We start from the raw sequence: 19,526 nt of genomic DNA, 5'->3' as shown, positions 1-19,526 counted from the left end.
TTGACATCATTGTGCCACCTAGGCATTTGTTGTAGATAACTTGAGGCCTTTGTCCTTAGTTTCTATTAGGACATATTACTCCTCCCTGTCGAGTTAGAGTACATCCTTCTAGTCCTCCATCGAGTTTTCATTCATACTCTGGTTCTACTAATTATTCCTGTTCTTTGTTTGATTCTGCATCTTCTCAACCCCTTATTGTCACCATTTTAGGCATCAATGTGGGTGCAGGAAACCAAGGTGGTAAACCAGGTACTAAAGATGTTGCTTCTCACTGCACCCAATATGAGGAAGATGCGCTCCAAGTAGCATTGAAATTTGATCTGATATATGCCCAGTCCGGTTATGTTTATAATGTTATTCCCAATCTGCCTCAGGCTAGCACCTATAATGAACTGGGGGCATCTCATGCCACTGATTATATCATTGGATTAATTTCTCACCCTTAGCTTCAACCATATGCTCCACCTCTGATGATTTATGGTTAACCCCAAGGGGGGACCAATTCCTCTTACGCATATCCCTCCCCTAACCTTCCACATGGAAACTCTTATCCAGGTTCCAACATGTCATATGGATATCCCCATCCCCATCAACAAATGATAGGGCCAACTGTTGCTTCACTTGTCTATCCTAATGTTGTCCCATCTTCTTATTATCCTTATGTACCACCGAACACTTTAGCCCCACCCACACCAGCGCCCAAACCCCCCATGCCTCCTCCACCTCTACCACAACAAGAATCCCCTCCATAAGGTCAAGTGTATGATCAGTAGAGCACAACCAATCCCCCCAAACCCAAGAAAAGGAAAAAGGGTAAAGGTAACCAGAAACATCAGTATCAAGCTAATCAAGGTTGTCAAGGTCCACCACCTAATGCGCCTCAGGGAAACCAGCTTAACCTCACAACCCAACAATAAGGCAGACAACCCAAGTAAAATAAGGCTCTTCATACAAATAAACCTTGTGTGTGTTGTGACTTCTTATTATCCTTATGTACCACTGAGCACTCCAGCCTCACCAACACCAGCACCCAAACCCCCCATGCCTCCTCTAGCTCTGCCCCAACAACAACTTCCTCCATAAGGTCAAGTGTATGCTCAGTATAACACAATTGATCCCCCTAAACCCAATAAAAGGAACAAAGGTAAAGGTAACCAAAAACATCAATATCAAGGTAATCAACGTAGTCAGGGTCCACCACCTAATGCACCTCAGGGAAACCAGCCTAACCTCACAACCCAACAATAGGGCGGACAACCTAAGCAAAATTAGGCTCTTCATACAAATAAACCTTGTGCCTGTTGTGGCATATATGGCCATTATACTTATGGGTGTCTCCTTTTACCTCAGATGTGTCAAGCATGGGAAGCTCAAGAAATTGCTTCTAGAGGATAGCAACCCATAGCTCCTCCTCCTCCTCCATCTTCCTCTCAATCGACTGTGCTTACTAATCCTTTTCCTCACCAAGGATATCTTACTACTCAACCTACACAAGGTCATGTAGCTCCCCCACCTCCACGATCTATTCATAATGATTATCAAATTCTTATGATGAATTTTGACGAAGTCAACAATGAACAAGTCAACCTTTAGACTCCGTCATGCCAATATGACAAGCCATCTACTAAGTCAACCACCGATTCCCAATCCCACATTTCCACTAAGCCTCTTTTGTCATCAAATGGTACCTTACATACCCCTCTGCTTAAGCTAGAGTATATCCCCAAGATTCCCAAAGGTCCATTACATCAAAACACTTCTTTTTCTAAAGCCACCCATACCTATAACATAGTAGATGACTTGACATAGTCTCCTGCTGCCATGTTAATGTTAGAATTCCTCTAGACGTGGCCATACCAATGGAAAGATCTACTCTCTTCTTTGGGTGATGTGGATCCCTCTAATGATCGTATGATTGTATTTTATTTTGACAATCAGAACATCCTCCCCTCCTTTTAGCCATTTCATTTCAAATAATAGTCTCCATAAGAAACATTACTATTCACAGATGTATAATAGATGAAGACACCTCCTCCTACATGATGGATGCTAGTGTTTGGAAACAACTTGGTTCACCTGACCTGTATCATTCAACCATCACTCTCCATGCTTGGGAGGACCATCCCTCTCAACCCCCTGGCTTATATTGCAGCTGTCCTATGAATGTTTCCAACAAGACTGTCTCAATTGAAATCAAGGTTATTGGTGCTCCAATAGATTATAACATCCTCTTGGGTCATAGTTACACCTATGCTATGTGAGCTGTCACATCCACGGTTTTCCGTAAGATTTTCTTCCCTCATAATGGAAAGATATTCACTATCGATAAAGTGACGTACTATGATCGTAAGTCTCATAATTCACCTCAGTCCACTATCTCATTGATCACATGCAATAATATTGTCTCATCCCTCATGAATGTCTCTCCTGGAGTCTACAAAGATTCTACCTTGTTTGGTGCTTATTATGGCCCACCACCTACCCCCTCATAAGCAGTCTGGTATGCCTTCACAATAGCCAATACCTTCGGAACCTACTATTCCCAACTCAACCTAGCCTTCTAGTGAAAATTGTTGGCTTTAGGGGGCCTGACCAATGTTCAAAGTTAATTAGCCAAAAAAATCCCTACACTACTGGCCCTTTCGGCATCAGCCCGCAGAGTGCATACTGAAGTCTCACCCGAAGCAGTATGGGGGGACGCTGGAACCAAGTTTCTGCACCCTTGAGATGTCTGAGGTGCTGATTTAGTCGAATTGCGCCTACCTTCACATAGGTCACTTCTCGCACTATCTTGACCTTCATACATTCAAAGTTTATTATAATTGCCTTTCGCAGAGCCCTAACTAGGGGCTGAGATGCTTTCACGCTGCTATGGCAGCGTCCTGTGCTATTTCCCCAAATTACACTGCATATCTTACTTATCTTCTTAAATATCTTATTTAACTTCGTGTAAGCAAATATTCTATCTTGCATTCACTTACTCAACACAATCATACATATTCGCGCATCATATAAGAATTAAAATTGCAATGTATGTTTAATGTAACAGATGCATAACAGGAAATAAATACGCAAAATGGATATGAAACTTCTCTTTGTTAATGATCCAACTATTATAGACTTGACTCGCCCTATGCACTTAGCTGTAGGGGTTCACGCACTCAGCTGGGGACTACTAGGCCTCTGCGCACTTAGCTGCAGAGCCTTCTCCTACTCTATGATCCAACAATAGAATTTACACTTCAGCTATGACTCAACTCTTCATCCTTATCATTATTATTCCATTGTCTATTGATTACTTAGAGTCTCGCTCTATTTATACAATCCCATGGACTATGGACCATGGGTAGATCTCTACAGCTGACATTACATTACAAAATTGAGGGCGAACAACCCTATGACTCTCTTACAAAATACATGCTCTGCGCCCACAAAATGCAGAGTCTTTACATTAGGGTTACAACTTTTGACCAAAATCTTGGCTCTAAGCCCCAAAACTTCTCTTGGGGGATCCTGTGCCTAATAGGTCCCCAACACAAACATCGTGACTTGCCCTCGAGTCACTCTATTGCTGTGGAGATCTTTGTGTGAATACCTCCTAACTCTTCTTGGATCATTGCAAGATCGGTCGTGCACTGACCGGCTGCCTCCTGCACTTCCTAGACGCACTGTTCACAGACCGTTGTGGCTAAACTGCTTCCCTGAACCTGTTCCTATGTTCCTTGCATCTTCATGAGCTTTGCTTTAGTAGAGGTTGTAATGATATACGCCTCATCAATCCATAGCTATAAGCGCACATTCAAAACTATTTCGTTATGTCGAGCAACATCCACTTGCTCCTTGAGCACTTTTGCCTGCTGCATCCACACGAGCCTCTGTGTAAGGGAAAACATTTGCACAGTCCCTTTTACTTCATCATATTTCTGCTGTAGCTTGCGTGCATCTATTTCTAGGCACTGTATGTTTAGGTCCTCCTACAGAGTGGCGAGAACCTCGAACGACTCCTCGAACAACTTTGTGCAGTCTTTCAATGCACTGTTGACCTCCGTTATTGCTGGTATAATCACGCTGGCACATTGTTCCTTAACCTTTGACGGAGTTGAAGGATGCACCTTCAATTATATTTCGGTTATCTAAAGGTTCAGGTCCAGCTAAACCTTAGCCATCTCTTCCTTTGCCTCGTGGACCTGTGCTGCTATTTTTTGGATGTGCACCTCCACTAGTTCCTCTGCTTGGATGTCTAGCTTTGGGACCATCTAGTAGGATTCCTCAACCACCTATAGTAGCTCTCGGTTCTATGCCACTACCTTGTCATGCTGCAGGCTCAATTGTTCAATGTTGATGCACTTCTCACTCATGACCTGGAGCGTGCGACCCTCCCTGGCTCGTCGTAGAGAGTCGCCCGAGGGAGCATAGCCATATTTATCCTGATATCCTTCAGCCCACTGACCATAGGCCTGTCGGCCTCATTTTCTGTAATGAGTGCTCCCTCTAGAAGCACTATAGTGTTGGTCATTCTGGCGTACAACATTTCCTCAGCCGCGAACGTGCCTACTGTGATGCTGGTTGATAGAGTCCTAGTCTGTGGAGTGCACACTTGTAACTCTTGTATATGTTCCTAGAGGGCCCCTGACACAATCTGGTTTTCCTCCACAAACTGCTATAGGGCCTCCACGATGCCGTCCCTCACCATATCCCCAATGTCATGTAGATCTCCCTTAGTGAGGGTGATCGGGTTGAAAGAAGTTTTCGAAGCTTTCGACTTCTTCCACGGCCCTACTTGCTCTCTTGGGTGCTATCGTCTTAGCTGTGTGGATGATGTCTACGGCTCTGTGCCACCTTGTTTTATATATATTTCATGTTTGGGTGAAGGCAAATTCTGGCCTTCACAGTCCTCCTCTACTACCTTTTGCTACTCTTCTACTGCCTTCGCAGCGTCACATGCCTCCTGGGCCCTAGCTACTACTGCTTCATTCCTTTGCTTCTCTTCTAACTGCGCCATCTATAGTTGTGCCTTATCCTTTTTCCTCTATGCAGCGGACTTCTCTGCTTCCACCACGGAGTTGGCTGGAGCACGCCACTCCGACAGACATGACTCAAGGACGGCGAATATGACATCATCCATCACCAGATAAGGGATCTCGTGCCAAGTCTTTGCGGGGTCCTTCCTTGCCCTAATGTACATGTGGTGGAAATATGCCTTGAACTCTGTGAAGCTCTACAGACTGTTATAGATCGTGGGTGATAACCGTGACTTGAGATTAATCCCCATTCTGATGTTCATCTCCATGAACACCCAGAATATCTTACTGTCCTTGATTCTCTGCACATATCTAGTTGCCCATAGCGAAGCTTATTTCACTGCCTCCGAAAGGTCCTGTGCGGTCATCAAGAACTAGCTATCCTCAGGAAATTCCCATGCCACTAGCATGATGGACAATAGTAACCATGCATAATGAAAATTCTTCCTCTTCTCTTGTGCCTCGAGGTAGTTCTCAAGGAACTCTCTACACAAGTAGTGTCCCTAGTTAAACTGGACCACTTCTGTGCATTTTGCAGCAAGTGCAACCACCAGCATGGGCACCTCATTCAGATGACACTTACGTATAACCTTTTCGGCCAATATGTATGTTGCAACTTTGACTGCAGCATTGTTGATGCTAGAAATTGCGTATCCTCTCTTCTTCTTTTCCAGCTCTATCTTCTTCTTCATGGCCTTCGTGATGGCCAAATCATCACTTTTACCATCTAAGATGTTTGCTAGGTCCTCCCCTTTGCAAGGGAGCTGGGTAATTTTATGAATTAAGTGGTCCATGATGGGGATGGGCTCCTCTAGCCACAAGTACCCATCATGTACCAGGTAGAGCAGCTACCTAATGATGAAAATAGTCGCTGGGGTATGATAGTAATGCGACACCCAGAGCTGGTTTAACAATCCTGCCTTTTCTACACCTCTCAACCACTTACGCGGCTCCAACTCTATAACTCTTGTTGGCGTATCTTTCTTCTGGCACATGAGCTGCACGGTTGCCAAATGTGGGAACTTCTTATGGTCTGCGAGGTCCCAGTCTTCAAATTTTAGGGCAGGCACTCGCCCCAAGTGTGCTCCATCGAAAATGATGTCGTCAAGGAGTATCGGAGTTTGCAGAGAGCTTTTGATGTCATCTATGTCTTTGGGCACCCTTGCTTTTCCCTTTCTCAGAGTAACATATGCGGGCAACCTAGCTAGAGGGCCTGTACCCTAGGTTTCTACCTCCATCTCTACATCCTCCTCCTCCTCTACCAGGATTTCTTCAAAGTCTTGCCCCTCATTGGCTTCCAAATTGATCTCCTTCCCATTTCCTTCCATGGTAAGCCTAGTCCTTAACGGATTCTTAGGGGACACACGCACTAGTACCATAGGCTACTTGTCTTTCTTAGGTCTCGGTGTTCATGGTGATTTAGGGATTTTTGTGAATATCCTAGCACTTTCTGGGGCTTCTCCTATCATCATGGCCTGCGGGGCCTCCTTAGCAATCATTGCTCCGGTATCCATGGCTTCCTCAAGCGCAGCCATAGTGCTATTCCATAATTCTCTCAATGGCTCAGGTAAGTTATCAAACAACAAATTCACCTTCAACAGATCGAACAAATCTGGGTTCATGAATGTCTGGGTGCACAACAACTCACTTCTCAAATTTCCAAGTGTTGTTTACTAGACAACCCTTTGCAATTTAAGTGCCTTTTGAATTTGAATTCGACTATTTCCCCCACATTCGGTCCTTTAATGCTCACTTGGCAACATATTTTCAAGAATCTAGCCCATAAAGTTCACCTTAAATGCCTGTCGCCCGCTACGTTTGGTCTCAAACCAAGCATCACATTGTTAATAGTGACTGTAATGGTCACTTTCTAGCTAAGCCACGTGGCAACGTAGCTACCCTCGTGCTGTCATGGACCCTACGACACTTTGCTACTACGCGTAATCCTGACATTGAGCAGCTCCTAGGTAGAGTAGTTTATAGTCTCGTACCTCCTTTCAGCTGCCTGGAGCACTATGACTGTGCTTTTGTCGGCTAGTCAGATGGCTGGGCCACCTGTGTATGCCTTCAAATGACTGCCATTGAATTTTCCTGGGAAGATATCTCCATTTAACTTTACCAACTGCATCGTGGCTCCATCTATGATCTCCTTAATAATATATGGTCCCAACCAATGCATTTAGAGCTTCCCTGGGAATTTACCAAACTTACTATCATACAAAAACACCAAATCATTCTCCTTGAAGATGGACAACTTAATAGGTCGATCGTGCCAAGCCTTTTCATGTTGCTTTTGGACCTGCTAGTGAAATCTAGCCAAAAATCATTCTTGTTCAAGCTCCTCTAGTTGCGCGAGCCTCTCCTCCAGGGCTTTGAGATCCATCATACTTGTGAGAGTTGCTATGTGCAGACTAGGCATGTTGTATTCCATAGGCATTACTACTTCTACTCCATAGACAAGCCTAAAAGGTGTCTGTCCCGTTAGTTTCTTGCATGTCGTCCTATAAGCCCATAATACTGCAGGTATGCGTAGGTCCCAATCACTTTGCTGCATGTTACATAATTTGGTTAGCGTGGTCTCCAGTACTTCTTTAAATGCTTCTACTGTCTTGTTAGCCTACGGGTGATACGGTGTGCTTTCTTGATGAAGCACCTGAAATTCTTCCATTAGCGCGCTGATCATCTCATTCAAGAAATGTGTACCACGATCGCTCATCAAGATCTTCAGACATCCAAATCATTTCAATACATGTTCAAACATAAAGTTCAAGGCTTTCATGACCATGCAATCCTTTACCAGCTACACTTCTACCTAACGAGTCAGGTACTCTGTCAGAGTGATAATATATCTCGCGCCTATCTTTCCTTGAGGTTTGATAGGTCCTACAAAGTTGATTGCCCACTTTTCAAAGGGTTGTAACGTCATTTGCAGATTCAAAGGCATCTCGTCCCTCTATGGTGGTTTACCTATTCTTTGACATACATCACAGGCCTTGCAATGTGCTTTTGAATCTTGATGAAGGGTCTGCCACGACAACCCTGCACGGAGAATCTTCTGCGTGGTTGCTCTCCCTGCATAATGTCTTCCCGCAGTGCCCCCATGAGTGTTTATGAGGATATTTCTTTGTTCAAACTCACGTATATACCTTTATAGTATCTCATCATTCCCCATCTTATATAGGTGCCCCGCGATGACAGAGAAATCTACCACGCACACCACTAGTTCCTTCTTCTGTTGGATAGAGTACACTTTCGGTGCAATTACAGTCATGAGAAAGTGAATTATATCTTCAAAATGTCCATCCGCTATGCACATAGCAAAGAGCAGCGCACTGAGTAATCCTTCCTCCAGACTAGTAGGTTCCTCTCCTGTCTCAATGCGTGACAGGTGATCTGGTCCCGCGTTCAATCGTCTAGGCTACACAACAATTTAAAATTCATATTCTTGGAATAATAAAATGCATCTTAATATGTACCCCCCCAACACAAGATTATTGACAAAGTACTTCAGCGTAGAATGATCTATATACATCTTAGAGTGACCTCCTAGCAAGTAGTGTCGATACTTCTGGAGCGCATATACCATAGCCAGTCTCTCGCGTTCAGTGGTGGAATAGTTCTTTTCTACATTAGATAATCTACGACTCGCGAACGCGATAGGGTGATCCAAGCCTTCTCCACCATCCTATGTTAGTACTGCCCCCAATGTTATACTCGACACGTCAACATGGTCATGAAACTCTTTCTTCTAGTTCAGGAAGACCAGAATCGGCGCAGTAACCATCTTTTCGTTTAATACATCTAGGCTTTTCTTACAATCATCATTCCAACAGAACGTGACATCTGTTTTCAACAGCTTTTCCATCGGCGTGGTTATGTTAGGGTTCTCAATCTGTGTTCCTTGAACCTTGTGGTGGCCTTTCGTCTCTTGAATGTTGATTTTCCGCGGATCTTTGTCTTCTTCTTCAATAGTTACATTATAACATTCCAGTGCACAACTCAGTTGAGTAGCCCATTCAGGCTAAATCAATTCTACCAACTCTTGTGGTATCATAAAGATGGCTGCTTTTAACTCTTGTAGCACTTCATCAATACTGTCCCACTCATCCTCAAAATTGAAGGTCTTCATGAACCCTTCGTGCAGAACAACCCATTCACTTGTCCCATGGTGGAGCTCTATTTATATATACCAGTTCATTAGTATAACATCCAAGGTATGACAAAACAAGTGTACCCACTCAGGCTGTGGCTTTTCCACATTGGCTTGTGTCCATTTGGATAGTTGTGCGTGTGGATCATCCTGCACATTATACTTATCTGTCAGTCACACCCTAGGACTCCCAAATCATAAGCGCATCATTCCCCTACACTCGCGCCAGTCGTCAAAGCTCCCTTTGTGCATACTCCACCACCTTGTGGGCGTAGCACACGGTTTTGTGGGGAAAAATGCCTATGCAGGACGATCCTATCCACCTAAGGTGTGACAGTGCCTTAGCAACAAACATAGACAGCTATTCTAGTATTCTTCCTTTATGAATTAAGAATGAAGAGAGATGGATGGACTAACCGGTGTCTTCTGTTTTTCCCTTGATCCGGTTCCTCTTCTCTTTGGGAGTTCATAGCTACTTGCCTTCTCGCTCACCCAGCTTCAAGAGGTTTCTGCAAGATCACAAGAAGAGAACACTACACAAAGACATAGATTCATATTCATAACTAGTTCAGGATTAGAAATAAACTAAGCATACTAATGCAATCATACATCAAAGATACATCAGTATATAGGAGAAACCAAGATAGCTTTATTGATGAATAACAAGGTTTAGGAAGAGATACAACCCAGAGGGCTCCAATCCAGCATCTCCTTCCCAGCAAATGGAATTCCTATCTTCACCCCCTTCAAAGCATTAAGCACCCAATGATTCCAATCTCAAACCAACAACAATTCTTTGCAATAACAAAATTCCAGCCCCCAGATCTCATGGAGGAGAGATCCATATATAGATGTTTGGAGAGAGAATGAGTCAACTTGAGATCTGACTAGTGTCCTCTCCCTCTGTCAGTCCTTGATTCCACTTGGAGGTTCTTGCTTCCACTTGGAGATTGGGAACCTCTTACTCATCACTAGTCGAATTCATTGAGGCAAGTGTCATTGAGGAAGATTCTGGAAGCTTCCTGGGTCTTGACACCTCTTGGAATGGACTTGCCATTTGTCAACTCTCGCTCAGTGCACCCTGGTAGTGCTTCTACCTGCGTTGCAGTGCAGGTAGCCAGTGTTGACTTTGACATTCAGCGCAGACAGCTAGTGGAGCCACTGAATTGATCCTGAATTGACTTGTTTTTGAGCAGTTTCTGGTGGAGAACTTCTGTGAATTGCTGTGGTTTGTTAGCCTTGTTCCTTTAGGGGTAGGAACAACATGTTTAGGGACTTTGGATCCCTTAGATTATGGACATTTCATGCTTATAGCTGTAAGGCACAAAAATGTCTATAACACACGGTACCTAGTCCAAGGCCTGAAAGTGTTGCTTTTCTGGAACCTCCCTTTCAAAGTTATTCAAGAAGGTATATACCTCACTTAGACCATCATAAGTAGGTAGGTCTCTTACTTCTGTTGATACACAGCGCAACGACCTTGTCATCATATTACAATTTAGTGTACTTACCTCATGTAACTGATTCTGCCATCGCTCTGTTTCCTCATATGAATATGAAGTACAGGAGCTTTTGTGTTCCCATGCAATCCGCCCATCTGCGATGGGATTCACCCAGTCCTGGTTTCACGATGTTATCAACTCAAACACTCCCCTTGATAAACTTAAACCTTACACATCTTTGACTCTAATTCAACCTGTTGTTCCTACCCCTTCCTTTGATTTAGTTCCACAACAACCTCAACAGGAACCTACTCCTGTTATGAAAGCATCTGGTGAGGAGGGAAAGATCATAAAAAGGGAACCAAAGACAAGGTACCCCAAAAAACTCCACCTCCTCCTAGGCTATCAAAGCCTACTCCTCCATGTGACTTGTTTGATGTTGTTGGTCATGCAACTAATAATTGTCTTGAAATCCCTCATAAAAAGAATTTGGTCGTTGATTATAGCATTTCTGAGGTCCATTTCACCTTACCCGAGTCAGCTACGAAGAACATATAATTACGAATGAATCACCCATGTGCTTTGTGTGATAATTATTTCCATTATTCTCATCATTTTCCCCATCTTTAAGAATTTATTGATACACTTCAAGTGCTTCATGAATTAGAGGTTTCTTATAGTGTTTCCACATCTTCTCTACCTACAGGTTTTGGTCCGACTCCTATGCTAGAGAAGGAGGTCCCTCAACTACCCATCGTGATCCCTGCCCTTGATGCCGAGATGATGGATGGTATCGCTCCTATTCTCTACCTATTTTCATCCATGGGATCATTATATTGGGAATCTATAGACATCTCGTATTGTGATTATGTTGAACCTTCTTCGACAAACATGTCAATCTCAAAATTGGTAGATATCTTATCTACTAGTCACTTGTCTACCAACCTTGATGGTGCATATGTGAACCTTGTCTCTCATGAATTTGCCTTAGGTAGCTCCTCTTCATCATGTGGTCTATCTTCCTCTAGTCCCCCCATCTTCCATTCTGATGAAGACGTCATGGAAGCCATAACCATCCCTGATTATCTTTTGGATGATATGCACCATCCTACGTACTTCCTTTTGCAAGAAACCCATGATCAATATGCTTTTGAGTCAAAAGACTTCATTCATGGTGAATTATATTGGTTTAAAAATACCATTCATGCACCATATGCTTTTAAATAAGTAAATATGGCTAAAATTTCCCCTATCATCAAAATCAACATTTCGAATAAACCAGAGATTGAAGAAAATATAATCTTTGGGGGCATAATACACCCTGGAAGAAATTGATGCTTACACAAGTTATTCAACGAATTCCATGATTTTTTTGCCTGGCCTCATTCTAAAATTCCTAGATTTTTCTCGCCATTTTGAACATTGCACTGAAACTTGGCTCGATGCCATCCCTGTCTGCCAAAAGAAAATGCCTAACCATCCTTCGAAACATGAAGCTATCAAGGATGAAATCAATAAGCTCAAGCAGCTAGTTTCATCTATCCTATCAAACACACCACATGGATTTCCAATCCCATTCCCATTCTTAAGAAATAATTCACCATTTGTGTCCGCACAGAATTTCACAATCTAAACAAAGCTTGTCCCAAAGACAACTTTCCCACACTATTCATAGACCAAGTCATTGATGAGTGTGCAGAGCATGAGGTTCTTTCCTTTATGGATGGATTCTCCTGATATATTGGTATACATATATGTTATGACGATAATATTAAACCCACCTTCACTAGTCCATTGGGAAATATCACGTACAGAGTCATGCATTTTGGTTTCAAGAATGTTGGGGCCGCTTTTCATCGTTCCATATGTTACTGTTTCCAAGACCTGGCTCATATTATCCTTGCATATCTATACGTTCTCATCGCTCATTCCAATCTTCGATCGGAACACATTCATGATTTGTGTACCATCTTCCTTCGATATCACAACTATAACATTTGCCTCAACCCCCTTAAGTGTGTATTTTGCATTATTGTTGACCAAGGTTTAGGCTTCACTGTGTCCAAAGACAATATCACTCTTGGCCCTCTCAAATTTCAATCCATTCTCGAAGTCCCTCTTCCTCGTACCATCTTCCAGTTGAAAATATTCTTAGGAAAAGCAAAATTTCTTTGTAGGTTTGTCCTTGACTATGCCACCACGATGCATGGGTTTCTTAGACTCCTTCGATCTAACATTCAATTTTTTTGGGATGACCAAGCTCAACAATCTTTCGATGCCCTCAAGCGTACTCCCACTTCTGCTCCCTTGATCAGTCAACCTGACTTTGAGAGGTATTTCATCTTGTATATCTCTGTGTCCGCCTATGCAGTCATTGGAGTCCTAATCCAAGAAGATTGTGCTGGAAATGAGCATGTCATCTATTATGTTAGTAAGAACCTTAGTGGACCCCCAATGTCCTATTCCCATGAAGAAAAGTTGGCAATATATGTTGTGTTCTCTGTTCCAGAGATTCATCATTATATCCCTACGCATACCACCAAAGTTGTGACCAATTCCAACACCATGGCCTTCCTGTTGATTCAATAGATCACTAATGGGTAGTACGCATGTTGGATCATTATCCTTCAAGAATTCTATCTCGAGTTTTTCACACACAAGAGTAAGAAAGGTTTAGCCCTTGTTGAATTCATTTCTTAATTCCCCACTGGTGCACCTAATCTCCCGATAAATGATGATATTCCAGATGATCCTTGGTATGGCTACAACCTTAGATGATCCTTGGTATGGCTACAACCTTACCTATCTACGAACACATTAATTGACCCCCCATCGCACTGATTTTGATCGATGAAATATTCAACATCAAGCCCCTCACTACCTCCTTATCAGTGACGATCTTTATCATCAAGGTGTTGACATTGTCCTTCGTCATTATCTCACCCATGCTAAAGCTGAGAAAGTTCTCAATCCCTGCTATGGTGGCACATGTGGTGGTCACCTCTCTGCATTGGCCACTTCCTAGAAAATCATGCATCCCAGTTAGTTTTGGCCTCATGTCTTTAGCGATTGTATTAAGGTAGTCAAACAATATCCCAATCGTCAATTATATGCCCCTAAGGCGCAACCTCCACCTACTCCCCTCCATCCTTTCATCGTAGCCAATTATTTCTATAAATGGGCTATTGAATTTATGGAGTGTCAACCCCTATCTACTAATAACCATAAGTATATTATCGTAGCCAATGACTATTTCATCAAATGGGCTGAAGCCATGCCAATATTCAATAACACTGCAGCTATTGCAACCCTCTTTTTCTTTAACCATGTTATCGCTCGATTTGGGGTTCTGAAACAATTGGTCTCCGAACATGACCGAAACTTTGAAGATGAGATATGGCATGATCTATCCTCTTTTTTGGGCTTTGAACACCAACATTCATCATCTTACTACCACCAAGGAAATGGCCAAGTTGAAGCTATCAATAAAATCCTCAAAACTATGCTTCAGTGTACAATGAAAAAACACAAGACCAACTGAAATCTTATGCTCTTCCCTGCTTTGTGGGCCTATAGAACTTTTGTCTAAACTATGACCGGGTTCACTCCTTTCCACCTCGTTTTAAGAGAGGAGATAGTTTTACCAATCCAGTATGAAATACCCTTCCTTCACCTTGCCATTGAACTCCTCCTAGACACCCAACCTCTAGAACAATGACTTATCATGCTCGAGCATGCTAATGAAGATCGTCGAGTTGCATTGAAAACCATAGAAGTAGCCAAAAAGTGAACCAGAGCTACGTATGACCAAAAATTTGACCCTTGTACCTTCCACGAAGATGACCTTGTTCTCATATATGATCAAGCTCATGATGTCCTCGTGCATGGGAAGTTTGAACCATTATGGCTAGGTCCTTATAGCATATGTAAGTGTTTGGGAAAATGGGCATACCTTTTAGAGGGTCCAGAAAGAGAAATTCTTCCTAACCCTTGCAATGCACTCTAAGTCAAGAAATTTTACCCATATAATTTCCCATTGAAACCTGTGTATCTTTTTGTTTTTCTTGCATTTAGGTAGCATGCATCGTCCACCATCTTATTCGTTATCTTCTTTCATCTTTCAGATGGATCCATTATCCACACCTGATATCATTTATTCCAATGGTGTTAGTCGCTTCTCCAAGAATCCAACCTCGACAACTTGGTGTTGGCATTATGATACAGGTGTTGCCCTTGATGGCAACTCACTCAGAGGTATGATACAGGTGATGGCAACTCAATCAAAGGACATATCTTAATACAGCCGGTCAAGAAAGAGATATATGCAGGTTAACCTTGATGAAAGCACGTATACACGCGGGTGAGAAGAACAAAAGGCATGTATGCGTACACATGCAGGTTCACAGAAGGAAAGGCGCGCACATGTTGGAAAACTAAGTATTGGTCTGTGGTATTTGGTTCATGGTATTTCGGTATTGGTCCATGGTATTTGGTCCGAAGTGTTGACCCCAGGTATTGGGTCGAAGGTATTGTTTCTACATGGTTTTGGACCATGGTATTGAGAGAAGCCTAAACCTATATAAGGAGAAGATCATTAGGCCAAGGTAGGTGTGGAAGTAATGAGTGTCTAATGAAGTGTGGAGATCCAGTATTCTAGTTATGGGTTTGTGATGCTTGGCTCGATTTGAATCAAGTTGGAAATGGCAGCGAAGGTATAAGTAATTATCTTTAGATCTATACGTGGGTTCTCTCTGGTGAAAGCGTGCGTACACGCGGTTTTGACATAGTCAAGTAGTGTATGCATTATGAGATTTGATGTTTCAGGTTGCTGTTGGTTCTAGTGGTTTTTGCAGAGTTTTGGGCTCTAGTCTGTGTTCTGGTAACTGTGTTTTGATGACAGGGTTTCAGTGATTTAGTATTGGGTGATTTAGAGATTGATGATGCAGGTTTAGTTGATGATTGTCTTATAGTGGCGATTGTTTTGTATTTATGGATCCAGTCTGAAAATTTATGAAAAGTGGTCCCTGGAAGAAAAGAGAAGGTTGTAGCCTTTTGCAGGTAGAAGCCTGCGTACTGGTATAAGACTGCACTAGTACATAAATATTAGTTTCTTATTAAAGGAAGAAAGAGACGAGTTGTAGCAGGTGTTTTTCACCCACATTGGGTTTCCACCTTATATCATGGTGTTCATGTGTGTTGCTTATGTGTGATGATCTGTTTTGTTATACTGCTTCTATTTACTATTCATATGGTTAATAATGTTCTGATGCACTCATTAAGGATAAACTAACTGAATCATAAGTCTACTTGATATATGCTTGTTGCATTACATACAGTTGTGTATACACACGGTTTGTCTTAACTGAAGTAGCATATATGAATCTAAGTATGAAAATGAAAAAGTCATATTGATTTAATAATACTAATTCACCCTCCCCTCAGTATTATTTCCAACAATTGGTATCAAAGAAGGTCCTTTAGAAGAAGCTTGATCGCTTGAAGGAAAGATCCATCCGAATGAGTAATCAAGAAAGACAGGCAGCCATCAGACCACCAATCTTTGATGGGAGCAACTTTGTCCACTAGAAGATAAGAACCATAACATATCTACAATCGCTTGGAATGGATGTTTGGGGAATCGTGGAAGGAGGATACACATATCCATCAGCAATTCCTACAGATACAGTAGAGAGAAAGCAATATGAACTCAATGCCAAAGCTGTTACTATCTTATTGGGAAGTTTGTCACAATCAGAATTTATGAAGGTCATGCATTTCAAATCAGCCAAAGAAATTTGGGACAAAATAATTCTAAGCTACGAAGGAGATGAATAGGTAAAACAAGCAAAGCTTCAAACTCTCAGAATACGGTATGAAAATCTCAAAATGCATAGTAATGAAAGCATAGCTAATTACTTTCTGCGTATAGATGAGATTGTCAATTGTATGAGGAATCTAGGTGAACAATTTAAGGAAGTTGTCTAGTTGAAAAGGTTTTAAGATCCCTGTCTCCTAAATTTGATTCCAAAGTTTCTGCCATAGAAGAAAAGGAGGATTTGCAGAAAATCACTATGTCACAGCTTCACGGAATCTTAACTGCTTATGAGATGTGTTGGGCAATTTATTGGGCTTAAATTGCTGCATTAAATTATCAACCAGGGAAACTCATAAGCTTGTGATGATGCCAGCACAATATATGCAGGAGTAGGCAACTAACTCTATGTCTAACTAAATTATTTAAGATTCAATATAATATGCAAGGGAAGAGGCTCCTAACTAAGGAGGTCCTGGTTGTCCTTCCCTACAGTATCATAGAGAAATCATTGATTACATAAAACTAGAAACTTGAAATGAAGACAAGAGAATGACTTAATTGTTGTTCAGATTCAAGTAGAGAGAGAAAGACTAACTTAGTCTCTTGATTGTCCTCTCATGTACTAATCCAAACTAAACAAAGATTCATTCATAAGCATAAGAAATGAAATGACTTGAAACATAAAAGCACAAAAGAATGAATTTCAATTACCATATAAATCAATGGAGAGAGAGCCTAACTTAGACTCTTGGTATCTCCTCATATGATACTTGAAACATAAAAGAAAAAGAATGAATTTTAATTATCATGCAAATCAAATGGAGAGAGAGCCTAACTTAGACCCTTGGTTGTTCTCTCATATGCTGATAAGATTCTAATTTAAAACTCATTCATCAATCATAAACAAATCCTCAAACATCAAACATCTAGGCAAGTAAATGAAATAAGATCTAATATGAAATAACATGTTTCTCTCATCCTTTTAGAGTGAGTTCAATTCTCTTAAGAACAAGACAAATTATTCCATATACTACATTAAGGAAACTTATATCTAAAACTACACAATGGAAATATATGTACAACTTATATCTATAACTACATAATGGAAATATATGCAAAATGAAGCTTTATTCTATTCCATCATAAGTTGGATACAATGCTCTAAGAGTCCTCCCTTTGGAATGGAGGAGGTACTCCTATTTATACAATGAGATGAGATAACAAACTCATAATGATGATCCACTAATCTCTCTTTAGTTCCATACATTTCTCAACCATCTAGACACATAACCCTATCCTCCATGATTTCCTCCATGAGGTCCATGATCTTCTCCATGAGATCATGATCTTTTCCATGAGGCTTATCTTATCAAATTCGAATTTGATCATTCAAGGCCACATAAAGATGCCCTGGAAGCTTCCTTTGTGCCTACACATGTCAAAAAACTCATTCTAATTGTTAGGTATAAGTATAAGCATCTTATTTTCTAAAGTTTAGCCATAAATTCACTTAAAAATGTTAAGAATTAATAAACTTTGGAAAAGCATTGTTAGAACCCAATAATGAGGTAAATGTAATGATATGGAGGTGGAATGGAGGTGACATGAAGGTAAAATGTGAAAATATTGGTGAATAATGGAGTGAAAATATGGACTATTTTGAGGCCCAACATCTCCCCCAAACTCAAGGTATTGCATGTCCTCATGCAATCTATGGTATTGCATGTCCTCATGCAATCTATTACATTACTTTTTGAGCTTTGGCTTAAACTCTGCATGATATCATTTACTTAACTTTTGCAAAGCGTTATTTTGATGAACTACAACTTGGTTGGTTCTTGTGTTTCAACCATATTTTGTTTGTTGCATTCAATGTATGATCTTTGCATATTGATAATGTGATTTTTATTACAGAGTATTTTTGTTGGAATGCATCATGGTTGGTTCTTGTGTAACAACCATGATTGTATTGGCATCCAATTAACTTTCAAATACTTTTTTCAAAACCATTTGTATGCTCATGTAATAGTGGCAGAGTATTTTTGTTGGAATGCGTCATGGTTGGTTCTTGTGTAACAACCATGAGTGTGTTGGCATCCAATTAACTTTTAAATACTTTTGACAAAGCCATTTGTATGCTCATGTAATAGTGAATATATTTTGAAGGTAAGTGGGGTTAAGAATGTGATATATAAATGTGGATGTTATATGAATGTGATATATGAATGTGGATGTATCCTTCCCCTTAAACGGATGATTTGGGTAATTATGTGAAATGGGGAAAGCAAAGAAAAAGGAAATGAAGTTTTTCCAAAAATTATTATTCTAACTTTTCAAGGAATTTAATGGTTAAAAGTTAGAAAATATCATACCTTAACTTACCCTTCCAAAATGGATGAGAGTTGTGCACGTGTGGCTGCAAAAACTTTTGTTCATGGTCTTCTTTACTTGGTTGGGAAAATGGTGGATGAATCATGCATGTTTAGCTGCCACAATTCTGCTCTAAAGCTGCTTCTTCAAGTTGTGGATGAAAGATGGATCTGTATTGTCGTATCGGCTGTTAGATCCTCTGAATCTGAGGAGTCTGTTGAACATGGCTGAAAGTTGTATCTGTTGCCGGATGATGAATATGATGAGTCTGCTGAATATGGCTGAAAATCTATAAGGCTTGGAAGGTATATAAAATATATAAGTTACATTTCCCTCCCAGCCTTATTGATTGACTTGTCCTCAAGTGATGGCAAACTGAAAAACAATGAAAAGAAATTGGCTTCATCTTCTACAAAATATGGGTCTTCAAGTCTTCAACGCTCGATGGCACAAATCTTACTATGTGATTAAATGTGTCGATGTCGAACATAGCAAGAAGTTGTTGACTTAGTGGCTGTTAATGAATGCCCCTAGCCAACACAAGAGCTCCCACCATTGATTCCAATGGGAGTCAGGATGCCTAACACATCTTTGTAGGTACGAATAAATTTGTCGTGGTCGAGTCACCTACAAGATCCAATGAACAAGGGATATTAATGTACTCCCATTGTTCATTGGCAAGAGTACTTGCCATTAAGGCATGCAAGCCTCTAGGTGTTTTTTCAATG

This window comes from Pinus tabuliformis, chromosome 4_1 (genome assembly GCF_031772625.1).
Source record: "Pinus tabuliformis cultivar Carrire ecotype Pingquan chromosome 4_1, CPIR1, whole genome shotgun sequence".
Taxonomy (NCBI): domain Eukaryota; kingdom Viridiplantae; phylum Streptophyta; class Pinopsida; order Pinales; family Pinaceae; genus Pinus; species Pinus tabuliformis.
Note: the sequence above shows the minus strand (reverse complement) of the source record.